The sequence below is a fragment of the Hypanus sabinus genome, chromosome 5, assembly GCF_030144855.1.
Source record: "Hypanus sabinus isolate sHypSab1 chromosome 5, sHypSab1.hap1, whole genome shotgun sequence".
Classification (NCBI taxonomy): domain Eukaryota; kingdom Metazoa; phylum Chordata; class Chondrichthyes; order Myliobatiformes; family Dasyatidae; genus Hypanus; species Hypanus sabinus.
Window position 1 is genome coordinate 128042391 of NC_082710.1, and position 12190 is coordinate 128054580.

Sequence of the window (12190 nt, forward strand, 5' to 3'; positions counted from 1 at the left end):
TTGTGAAGCTCAGCTTTCTAAACACTTGCAGCTGTGAGAATCGAAAGATCAAACAGTTGTTTTTGAATGAGTTAAACTTCCAAGCAATATCCTTTGTTTAGCTGCTTGTCATAAATGGGAGCGATCTTCAGTTTGTAATTGAAAAGGCAAGCAGTAATCAGTTTAAAGTTAAAAGACAGCTTTGCAAATAAACAATCTCTATAGAGCCACAGACTTGCTGGCCAACAGCACCTGTGCTAGCTGCTAACTCTTACATGCAGTATAAGAGAATGTTATTTAATTTGGCTTTTTCCAAGGTATTCAACACTGGATGAGTTGTTCAGTTTAAGGAAGGTTGTAGACTGCATGAAGATAATCACTTAGCATATTAAATAGCTGATGTATTAATAAGTTAGATATATGTGTAGTCAAAGAGTCAGTTTCACAGGATCAATACTGGGTATCTGAGATCTCTGTCTCCAAAATCTTTTAGACCACTTGTGTTGAAAGGAATTTGAAAGAATATCACGTCTGTGAAGTCTCACAAGTGGCCAAAATAGTATAATCTGTGAGAAAGCAATCAAACTTCAGAATCATCAAGAAGCATTAGAGATAAATAGGGTGAATTACAATCCACCCTCTGCCTTCAACTTTTGTGTGTAGATGACTAGTTGGTCTGAAATCATCAGGAATTGTATGTGTTTTGGAAATCCCTTGTGTTTCAGAAATGTTTTGTAATTTGCAAGACTTTTATAAGATCAAAATCCTCTATGGCTTTTAAATGTGTCTTAAATATGCTGTTTGAATTTAAACGCCTTAAATATGCTGTTTGAATTTAAACGTGAATCACTGAACACCACTGAATGGTGTTTAAACTGCTTTCTTAGCTGGAATGATCTCCTCCTTGGTAGGGAGGGGGGTATTCACAACTCAAGCAGTGGATATTGGCAGCTAAGGTCACTGTGGAGGATGAACAGGGAAGTGACCTCACTTTTAAAGATTGGGTGGTTACAGTATTATCTCCCTTGAGTGAGGGTACCCATGGTTATCCATATCGGATAGGGCTTAGGATCTTTGTTCGAGTTTAGAAATTCGCAGCCAGCAAACCCAATTCCATCATTGAAGCTTTGTCAAAAATGTACGTGAAGGTGCTGCTCATAAGAGACTCATGAAAGCAAACCTAACTGAGTCTTGAAGCAGGTTTTCAACCACAAACGGTGACAATTCCTTTCCTCCTAAGACCTGCTGAGTTCCGGCAGATTGGTTGTTGCTCTAATTTAATCTCTTATTTCAGACTCTATATGCAACTGGATAATTGAATTTTATTTACTTACTACTTTGATAAAGTGAACACAATGTACAAATGTGTGTAGATAAGTGAATGATCAGTTTGATAGTGGTGGGCCCATTCTCAAATTCCACTCCTGTGTTCATTCGGCACTATTGAAAATCCAGAACACTTGGCTGGCTGGTCGCTTCATTGGGTCTCCATTCACACCTGACAAGATGGTCTGATTACAGTCACATGTGCTTTATGCATCACTATTTAACTGACTGGCCTCAGATGGTGATGTTTGGTTATTCTTCTGTTTTTTGCCCTCACTATTTCAGCTGTCTAGATGTCTTTTTTTTAGTGCGGATCTGTAGAAATGGTTAGTTGAAATGTATTGACATTAAAAGCCAGGAATCAGGTGTGGGTTAGTGGCTGGGAGTGGTTTTGAAATTACTTACCACTCCAAGATCACTAAATAAATCCACTGCCAATTTAAAGTAATATTTCATTTTAAAGAGAGGGATCTCAGCCCAAAGTGTTGCCTGTTTATTTCCCTCCATGGATGCAGCCTGCCCTGCTGGGATCCTCCAGCTTTTTGTTTTTGTTCCTCATGATTTCCAGTATCTGCAGAATCACTTGTGTCTCAGACAATATCTTCTTGAATATATAGTATTCTTCCAGCCAGTGGACAGTGGTATAATGACACAACTGGTAGAGCTGCAGCTTCACAGTTCCAATGAAACAAGGTTAATCATAATCTCCAGTGCTGTCTGTGTAGAGTTTGCCCAGTTTCTCTGTGTCTTCATGTAATTCCCCTGGGCACTGCAGTTTCCACCCACATTTTGAAGACCTGCCAGGTCATTAACTTAATTGTCCACTCTAATTTTTCCTAAGTATAAGGTGGCTGGTACAATCTAGAGAGAGTTGATAGGAATGCAGGGATGGAGGGAGGGATAAATTACAATAGGTAAATTGCTTAGATCAGGGGTCAGCAACCTTTACCACTGAAAGAGCCACTTGGACCTGTTTCCCACAGAAAAGAAAACACTGGGAGCCGCAAAACCCGTTTGACATTTAAAATGAAATAACACTGCATACAACGTTTTGTTTTGCCTTTATGCTATGTATAAACAAACTATAATGTGTTGCATTTATTAAATTGATGAACTCCTGCAGAGAAAACGAAATTACATTTCTGCATGCAACAAAAACATTTTGAACTCCGAAAAAAAGACGTTGGGTTGAAGGTTACTTTTAAGTAAAATACTCAACGTCTATTTGAGTCCTTCTTGTATTTATGAAAAACGCCAAACTTAAATTTGCCGTCAGCAGCAAACCAAAAATAACGTCAGCCAGCTGTCAACCTGAAAAATAAAAGGACTATTTCACTGAACAATGAAAACATATGAATATACGTAAAATAATAGGCAATTAAAGTATTTATCATACTTGTTCAGGTTGACTCACACCTGACAATGCAGTCGTATTCAGTAGGGATGGATCGATGCTTAGGGGAGTGACCGGGAAGGATAATGTGTTTTTTACCTCTCTGAACTCACAGAAGCGTTTCCCGAACGATGTTTGCATTGCAGAATGTAAATACTCCGAATTTATCACGTCGTAACCTTGTTTGAACTCTCTCAAATTGGGGAAGTGAGACAATGTGCCTTTCTGTAAATCTCTGGCAAGCACTGTCAACTTGCGCTCGAATGCCAAAACATCCTCCAACATGTGCAGGGCTGTACGTCCTTTCCCCTGAAGAGCTGTGTTCAGCGTGTTCAGGTGCGCTGTCATGTCTACCATGAAGTGTAGCTTTTACAGGCACTCTGGCTGTTCCAGCTCAGGAAAGGTGAGCCCTTTGCTGCCCAGGAAAGTTTTCACTTCTTCCAGACACGCGACAAAGCGTTTCAGCACCTCCCCTCTGGACAGCCAGCGATAAAAACACGTTGTAGCGGTGTGCTCACACAGTCAGTAAACTGCAGTCGAATAACTTTATTCGAACTAAACAGCCTTGCTTTTAAGCCTCCCTCAACCCAGCCCCCATGGACGCAGATGCTGCAAAAGACGCGTACTCACAAACCCCCGTAGGCTATCTCCCTTAGCCGGAATGCTGGCTAATTGTGAGCCGTTTCGGATGTGCCAGGAAATGTGTCGCCACACTTAGATTGTACAAGATCACCATAATCTTCAAATTTAGAATTACATTTCAAAAGCTAACAAACTAACATAAAATACATTTTAATTAAATACTGACCAATTATTTCCCAAAGCCACAGGGAGCCGCAGCACAGAGGTGAAAGAGCCACAAATGGCTCGGGAGCCGCAGGTTGCCGACCCCCGGCTTAGATAATAGGGTTATTCCTTGATTGGCTAAAATACTTTCTGTGCTGAAAGGAAACATGGATCTTTGTAAATTGGAGATTACTCTTTGTTAAGACTTCATCGGGGGTGCATAGTGGTTAGTACAAAGCTTCACAGTACAGGGAAGCTGGCTTCAATTACTGCTGCCTCCTGTAAGGAGTTTGTATGTTCTACCCGTGACCACATAGGTTTCCTCCCACAGTCCAAAGACGTACCATTTGGTAGGTTAATTGGTCATGGTAAATTGTCCCAAGATTAGGCTAGGATTAAATCAGGGGACTGATGGGGCTTTTAGGTCCTTCCAGCTTATAGTATATATAGGTCCTTCTAGCTCAAACAGCTAGAAGGACCTATACTGTGTTGTATCTCAATAAATAAATAAATAAACCTTTGGCACACACCAGTTATATCTTTTAGAGTTGTGGTTGCTGTCCCTTGTAAATTCGGAGGGCTTTCAAGAAATTAAACTGTCATAGGAATAAAACCGAGCTTCCTTTTTGTTCAGCATGTAACAGCTTTCTTCAATGCCCAGTAATCATTCAACAAAAGGTGGCTTAACAGGATTAATGCTTCAGTGAAATATTTTCACTCAGAGAAGTTTTGACATGAAATTTTGCAAGAGGTGGAGATACAGCCATTATCTGTAAATCTCAGTAACGCATGAAGTTCAGCAGACAGTGAAGCACACTAGTGCAAATAAGCAAATCTTACAGAACAAGACAGCTTCTGGCCCACTTTTATTGGACTCTTCAATGGTCCTTTCATATGCTAAAAAATGAATTCTTGAACTTTTGATCTTCTAATATACCCATTTTTTGGCCTTTGCACTTTATTTGTCCAAAGGCACTGCACTTTCTCTGTAACTGCAACACTATAATCTGTATCCTATTTTTTTAACTAGCTCAATTTAAGTAGATGTATATATCCTCTTTCTTCAATGAACTGGGATTCCCGTGTTCACCAATGATGTTGCCCTCACCCACATTTATTCCATTACCTGAATGTTCTCATTCACTCCATCTTCCCGTTGTCGTAACAGTGACAGAGTTCCCTTTGACCGTAACTACCACCCCATGAACCTTCACATCCAACATATCATTATCCACAACTACTGCCATCTTCAAAGGGATCCTACCACCAAACATATTTTTACATTCCCCCTTTCTCTGTTTTCTGCAGGGATCATTCCCCCCATAATTTCCTTATCTATTCATCTCTGCCCATGAGGGAGGAGCCGTGCCTCCAATCGCCCTTATGCAGGGGTCTGTGGGAGGAGCCACAGGAGCAGTCAGCAGGGGGGGCATGTCCAGACAGGTATATGTAGTTCACCACATTCACCCCCCCCCCCTTTGTTTTAAAAGAGAGTCCCCACAGGGCGAAGTTTCTTACAAGTATATTTACAAGTTAACTCTATCAGGCGGTCGACTCTGTCGCTGCGATCTACGTAGCTCCGGTGATGGTGGTTGTGCTGGTTTTGGCCTGACTTGAGGTGCCAGCCCGTTTGGTGTCAGTGATCCCTCATGCATGTGCGGGGCGCTCGGTATGGGAGTGTTGTGAGGAGTCTGTGTAGGGCTTGGTGTGCGCGGTGTCTCGTGGGTATAGACCTCGGTGGGTACGGGGTTCATAGTCACCGTGGAGTGTTCGGGGTAGGGGTCTGGTGCTCCTGCAGGCGCCAGGTCGCGGACGGAGACCGTGTCCTCCCACCCATCAGGTAAGACCACGTAGGCATACTGGGGGTTCACATGAAGTAGGTGAACCCTCTCGACCATCGGGGAGTATTTAATGCTCCTCGCATGTTTCCGGAGCAGCTCTGGCCCTGGGCACATCAGCCAAGCCAGTAGGGTGGTCCCAGTGGCAGACTTCCTGGAAAAAGAAAAGAGTCGCTCATGAGGGGTGGCATTGGTGGACGTGCATAATAAGGAGTGGATGGAGTGGAGTGCCTCGGGGAGGACCTCCTGCCAGCGAGAGACCGGCAATCCCTTTGACCTAAGGGCTAAGAGTGTGGCCTTCCACACTGTGGCATTCTCCCTCTCCTCCTGTCCATTTCCCCGGGGATTATAGCTCGTGGTCCTACTAGTAGCAATATCCCTAGCCAGCAGGTACTGGCGCAGCTCGTCACTCATAAAAGAGGACCCTCTATCACTGTGGATATAGCAGGGATATCCGAACAGAGTGAAGAGCTGGCACAGGGCTTTTATGAAGGACGCGGCAGTGGTATCGGGGCAGGGGATGGCAAAGGGGAACCACGAGTACTCGTTGATAATGTTGAGAAAGTAGACATTGTGGTCGGTGGAGGGAAGGGGGCCCTTAAAGTCAACTCTCAGTCGCTCAAAGGGGCGGGTGGCCTAGATAAGTTGTGCCTTTTCAGGACGGTAGAAGTGCGGTTTGCACTCAGCGCAGACTTGACAGTCCCTGGTCATCGTCCTGATGTCCTCAAGGGAGTAAGGCAGGTTCCGGGCCTTCACGAAATGGTAGTTGGGTGACCCCTGGGTGGCAATGGTCTGCATGGAGGGCGTATAGCTGGTTGAGCTGCGTGCTGGCACACGCTCCCCGGGAGAGGGCATCAGGGGGCTCATTGAGTCTGCCAGGCTGGTACAGGATGTCATAGTTGGAGGTGGAGAATTCTATTCTCCACCTCAAAATTTTATCATTTTTGATTTTGCCCCGCTGTTGGTTGCTAAACATGAATGCAACTGAGCGCTGGTCAGTCAGCAAGGTGAACCTTTTGCTGGCGAGATAGTTCCTCCAGTGCCTAATAGCTTCCACTATGGCCTGGGCTTCTTTCTCCACCACTGAGTGCAGAATTTCAGAGCCTTGAAGGGTACGAGAGAAGAATGCTACTGGCCTTCCTGCCTGATTGAGGGTAGCAGCCAGTGTGAAGTCGGAGGCGTCACTCTCTACTTGGAAGGGAATGGTCTCGTCCACCGGATGCATTGTTGCTTTGGCAATGTCCCCTTTAATGCGGCTGAAGGCTGCGGGGACCTCGGCTGAGAGGGGAAATGCGGTGGACTTGACCAGGGGGTGGGCCTTGTCTGTGTAGTGAGGGACCCATTGGACATAATAGGAAAAGAAGCCCAGGCACCGTTTGAGGGCTCTGAGGGTGTTGGGAAGAGGGAGTTCCAACAGGGGGCGCATACGGTCGGGGTCAGGGCCAATGACTCCGTTCTCCACGACATACCCAAGGATAGCAAGTCAGGTGGTTCCGAACACACACTTGTCCCTGTTATAGGTAAGGTTAAGAGCTTTGGCCACTTGGAAAAATTGTTGGAGGTTGGTGTTATGATCCTGCCAGTCATGATCGCAGATGGTGATGTTATCCTGATATGGGAACGTGGCCTTCAGTTGGCACTGGTCCACCATCCGGTCCATTTCCCTCTGGAAGACAGAGACACCATTCGTGACACCAAAGGGGACGCGCAGGAAGTGATAGAGCCTGCCGCCTGCCTCGAAGGCAGTGTAGGGGCGGTCCTCTGGACGGATGGGGAGCTGATGGTAAGCGGATTTCAGGTCTATGGTCGAGTACACCTTGTACTGAGCTATCTGATTGACCATATCCGCGATGCGGGGTAGGGGGTATGCGTCAAGCTGCGTGAACCTATTGATGGTCTGGTTATAGTCCACAACCATCCTATTTTTCTGCCCGGTCCGAACAAGGACTTGTGCTTGGCTCAATGATCCCCTCCCTGAGCAGACGCTGCACCTCTGACTTAATGAAGGCCCTGTCCCCCACGCTGTACCTCCTGCTTTTAGTTGCCACAGGTTTACAGTCAGGGGTCAGGTTGGTGAACAGCGGTGGGGGCGGGATCTTGAGGGTGGAGAGGCTGCAAGTGGTGTCAGTAGCACGGCTGTTGGCATGGTGCTGGATGGGATATGCGGGTCGGGGTGTGTGTGTGGTCAGTAGCGGGGTATATGACGAAGTCCCACCAAACTGAGGATTTCTGACAGTGATTGGTGGGAGGGGCCCGTCATACTCCATTGTCACACTTTTCAGGTGGCTCTGGAAGTCGAGCCCCAATAACACAGGGGCACCCAGTTGAGGCGTGACCAGTAGCGCAAAGTCCCAATATTCTGTGTCCTGCACCACCGGTGTCGCTACACAACCACCCTGGATGTCTGTGGTATGTGATCCAGAAGCCATGGTGACCCTCTGGCTGACTGGCTGTGTCACGAGTCCACAGCGTTGCACCATGTTCAGGTGAATAAAACTCTCAGTGCTGCCCGTGTCAAACAGGCAGCTAGTCCTGTGCCCCTCCACCAGGATGTCCATCATTGACCTTGTGAGCTGGTGTGGGGCGCTTTGGTCGAGGGTCACAGAGGCCAGAGTCGAATCATCGTCTTGGTGCCCGGTAAGCACCCATGAGTCGGAGGCAGGGCGAGTTGGTGCCGACAAAGATGGCCGCCCCCATGCCTCGCAAGCTGCGCTGCTTGACCCCGCTCATGGTTTGGACTTACAGGCCTTGGCGAAGTGGCCCTTCTTTCCGCAGCTGGAGCAGGTAGCTTCTCAGACCGGGCAGTGTTTTCGGGGGTGCTTCTCGAGTTCACAGAGGTAACACTGTGTGGACTTGCAACTGGCAGCAGCCAAGGTCGATTTGCCGGAGGGTTGAGGGGTCTGCAGAGTCCATGGGGCCGGCGGGAGATCATGCGCCTGGACAGCGTCAGCCTCGTGCAGAGTGGCCTCCAGCATGTCGGCCAGCTCGGTCGCCGAATGTGAGGTAAGATTGGCGTGTTCCCGTGCCGCTGGCACATGTACAGAGACCTGATCCCTGTAACGAAGGCATCTCGTACCAGGATCTCCGCATGCTGTTCCACCGTCAGTCCCCTGCAGTCGCAGGCCTGCACGAGTGTCTGTAGGGCTTGGACAAACTCAGCACTCGACTCTCCGGCCCGCTGCCGCCATGTCGCTAAGCGATGTCTTGCGTAGGTGGTGTTCACCAGCCGCCTGTATTGTCTTTTGAGGGCATCCATCGCACCCTGGTAGTCCGTTTGGTCTCTGATCATGGAGTAGACCCTTGGACTGACTCTGGAGAGGAGAACCCTGCGAATCGTGGCAGGATCGGTCACATGAATCTCCTCCAGGTACGATTCAAAGCATGCTAGCCAGAGTTTGAAAGCGTCGCCGGCTCCCTGGGATTGGGGTCGAGATCCAATCTGTCTGGTTGTAAAATGCTCTCCATGTCTTAAAATTGCTGCTAATAAAATTGATGCACCATCAATAACTCTCAGAGATGGGAGGTGAACGATAGGCTTTAATTAGCAGCAAACGAGACCACGACATCCTGGAGACTGAGGCAAGAGCAGTGCCTCCAATCGCCTTTATACAGGGGTCTGTGGGAGGAGCCACAGGAGCAGTCAGCAGAGGGGCATGTCCAGACAGGTATACATAGTTTACCACAGCCCACCAATATCCCACCCAGCACTTATACTTGCAATCAGCCTAAGTGCTACACCTCCCCATTTACCTCCTCCCTTGCCTCCATTCAGGGTCCCAAAGAGTCCTTTCAGGTGAAGTAACATTTCAATAGCAAATCTACTGTGGTCATCTATTGTGTCTAGTGCTCCCAACGCAGCCTCCTCTGTATTGGTGAAATCCATCATAAATTCGAAGATTGCTTCGCAGAGCAACCCCTCTCCAGCCGCCAAAAGCAGAACTTCTCGATGGCTAAGCGTTTTAATTCCATTTCCCAGTCTCGTTCTGACATGTCAAACCATGGCCTCCACTTGTGTCTCAAGGTGAAGAAGCAATACGTTATATTCTGTCTGAGTAGCTGCCAACTTGATGGCATGAATATTGATTTCTACTTTCAATAAAAGAATCCCTCCTCTCCTCTCTTTTTCTGTTTTCCACTCTTACCTCTTATCTCTTCTCACCTGCCTATCACCTCCCCCTGGGCCCCTCCTCCTTCCCTTTCTCTGATGGTCCACTCTCCTCTCCTATCAGATTCTTTCTTCTTCAGCCCTTTACCTTTCCTATCCACCTGGTTAACGTATCACCAGGGAATATCTAGCTATTCCTCATCCCCTCTTTTTTATTCTGTTATCATTCCTCTTCTTTCTCAGTACTGAAGGACTTGGCCTGAAGCATCAACTGTTTACTCTTTTCTATGGATGCTGTCTGACCTACTGCTGAGTTCCTCCAGCATTTTGTCTGTGTTGCTGTGGTATGACCTGTTGGAATAGCATGCTAGCAAAAGCCTTTTACAACATCTCAGTACATGTGACAATAATACGAAGGGTGATTGATAAGTTTGTGCCCTAAGGTAGAAGGAGTCAATTTTAGAATACCTAGCACATTTATTTTTCAACATAGTCCCCTCCTACATTTACACACTTAGTCCAACGGTCGTGGAACATATGGATCTTGGACCTCCGGAAAGTGTCCACAGCATGGGTGCATCACACATGCAGTTCAACTCTTTGAGTGATTATGCAGAAAGTTTGAAGTTAATAACTCATCTCCTTCTACCTTAAGCCGAAAACTTATCAATCACCCCTCGTAAAGTAATATAATACTGAATTATCTATAGAATATGCAAAGTTTTGTGGGTAACAATAAAGGTCTATCTTGCAAGTTCATTCAATTCTTCTGCAGGGTATAATGTGGGACTGTTGATTTTTACACATGCAAAAGAACTTAACTTTGTCCGCCTTCACAGGGACAAGCTTAATATTCTCATGCTCATAGTATGCTCACTACCATGTGCATACATTTACTGATGCTTCTGGACACATCATCAGTGATGTTCCTGGAATCATCGGGTGTTTCAGGTCTTTCAACATCATACACCCTCCTCCAGGTGACCCATCCGGGGCAGATCAGACTCCAGCTTGTGTCCAAATGGCTAGCTATACATGACTCCATGGCTCCCCTCTCTTGAGCCACAGCCACCTTGAGGCCCTCTCTGCTGCATCGGTGGTACTGCGGATGGCTCTCCTCTTCCTCTCTCCCTCGATGCCCGAATTGCTGAAGGCTGTGGCTAAGGAACGGGCTGCGAATCGCCTACAACCAACCCACTGGGAGACACTTCGCTCTCCATCCAGCCTGCTGACAGTTTTTGACCAGTCCTGTGTACTTAGATAGCTTCCTTTCAAAGGCCTCTTCCAAGTGATCTTCCCATGGGACTGTCAGCTCCAGCATTACCACCTGCTTGGTAAACTCAGACACAAGGACAATGTCTGGTTGCAGGGTGGTGGCTGCGATATGGTCGGGACACCTCAGCTACCTTTTGAGGTCCACCAACAGCTGCCAGGCTCTTGCAGAGGTCAGGATACCTGCCGATGTTCTTTTGCAGGTATTAGCTGCTCCCCAGCTCTTACAAAGGCAATGGTCTGCTTGGAGGGTCGGGACCACTTTGCCCACTTCTCTCCTGCACTGATGGCTTCAGCGATGGTCTTCAGGACCTGATCACTGATTATTATGTGGAAGTATGTACAGTAGTTTGCCACCCCTACATATTCTATTTATTGAGCTATATGGAATGAAATTATTGAAGTATCTGGCATAGTCTATACTGAATTAGTTTGCATAGTCTATAGTGAATTAGTGTTCTGTGCTCCCTCAAAGAATTAGAATTCAGGGTATCTTCTTTCACCACCTTGAGAAGTTATAATAATCATTTATTGTAGGACACAAAGGCATTTTCACCATGATAATGTTGGGAGCTCTGTGGCTTATATGTCTGGTGTTAATATGCTTCCTACATTAAACTGTGAAGCCAAACTAGACCATTTACAAACTTAAAAAGCAAAAGCATGTCGGAATGCTCAGCAGCTCAGACAGCGTCCATGAAAAAAGAAACAGAGTGATCATTTTGGAGCAAAGACCTTAGTTTCACACTCACAAGCTTGAGGTGATGTTTGACTTTTCAATAAGTTGCTGTATTACTAGCTCCATCTCTAATATCCACCATGTGTGCTGGCATTTTGCCCCTGACACAGCAGATCATCTATTTCTCTCTTTGCTACTTCTTGGCTTGCCTGTTTCATTGCTTTACTAGCTGGTATCCTAACTTCCACCCTAAATGAGCTCTGGTGCCTAGGTCTTAGATTGCTTCATATCCTGAGATTCCTCTTCCCAGAGATGTCCATAAAACAAAGAAAACCATGAAACCCATTCAAAGAAAGCCATCAAACCCTTTCCCATGCACAAAAAAAAACAAATCTTGCAATAACATATTCATTTCACCTCTGTTCATTATCTGCCAACCACCCCAATCAAAATCACCCAAAGTAGCAACGAAAAAAGGATTGACCAGAAACCAGCATCACAAAATAATGTAATCTACAAAGTCCAATTCACAAACCACATCAATTAAACTTTTCCCAAGATCCTAAGTTCTAGCACCATCCTCTGACAGATTTGAGGGAGGGAGATACTATTTGAATGCAGGGACTTTCCTTCGTGAGCAGGGAGCGAGAGGAAGGAGAGACCATTGCACGCAGACACCTTCCTCAGGCAGCAGTCAGCCAGAGGCTGGTAAACAGCACTGAACATCCACCCACCTCCCAAACTCACCTCGATGATTCCAGTTCCTCAGCGCTTTAATTAGTGAGATTGGTGTGAAATAGAGTCAATTATGG